Consider the following 971-nt stretch of genomic DNA (forward strand, 5'->3'; position numbering starts at 1 on the left):
TAAATCCAGCTGAGATAAATATACGAAGTTTTCTTCGTACTGTTTTCTGTGAGAAATGTTCTTGAAAATCTTCATTAGAGAATGCGACCGCTAATTTCTCAGTGGCGGTTAACAAAACGATTTCTAAATGATGACTAACTGAAACCCTCAGCTGCCGAAAGGTGTTGTTGATATAACTCGATGTGGACAGCTGAAAATGTGTGCCCCGACCGGGACTCGAACCCGGGGTCTCCTGCTTACATGGCAGACGCTCTATCCATCTGAGCCACCGAGGACAAATATGAATAGCGCGACTGCAGGGACGTCTCCCTTACACGCTTCCCGTGAGACTCACATTCTCAACTGTCCACAATTCTACCTATGTAAAATATCTTATAGACATATATATAGTTAAAAGGCTACCTAGCCATTGACCTTCGTCTGTGCGAATGCGCACAGGTTGCCCAAACTCTTGCAGGAATCGCCAAGGAGTGTGCGCGAGTAATGAGTGAATGGGCAAAAGTCTATAAGATACATTACACAGGTAGAATTGTGGACAGTTGAGAATGTGAGTCTCACGGGAAGCGTGCAAGGGATAAGTCCCTGCAGTCGCGCTATTCATCTGTGTCCTCGGTGGCTCAGATGGATAGATCGTCTGCCCTGTAAGCAGGAGATCCCGGCTTCGAGTCCCGGTCGGTGCACACATTTTCAGCTGTCCACATCGAGGTATATCAAGAACACCTGTCGGCAGCTGAGGGTTTCAGTTAGTCATCATTTATTCCAGGGAAAAGCTGCACGGTCATCTACAGAATCTGTTCTTTCGAGAACAGTTACTGTCTTCATATAAAACGATTTCTTCCCGCATTATTTTGCATTATTAGTATAAAATGCGCTTGTAGAAAGTTACTGGTAGTAAATCAGGAACGGAAAATCGGCAGGCAGTGAGCATACACCATTGCATAAAATTTAGCTATATGTCTCACCTTATAGAC

At 44.8% G+C, this 971-nt stretch overlaps 1 non-coding gene across 1 annotated transcript; it reads right to left on the minus strand.

Moving 5' to 3' along the window:
• Window positions 1-201: 201 nt before the first annotated feature.
• Trnat-ugu lies at window positions 202-275 on the minus strand. The gene has a single exon. It is a non-coding gene; the product is annotated as a tRNA-Thr (tRNA).
• Window positions 276-971: the final 696 nt, after the last annotated feature.

Source organism: Schistocerca americana, chromosome X, assembly GCF_021461395.2.
Source record: "Schistocerca americana isolate TAMUIC-IGC-003095 chromosome X, iqSchAmer2.1, whole genome shotgun sequence".
In the NCBI taxonomy this organism is placed as follows: domain Eukaryota; kingdom Metazoa; phylum Arthropoda; class Insecta; order Orthoptera; family Acrididae; genus Schistocerca; species Schistocerca americana.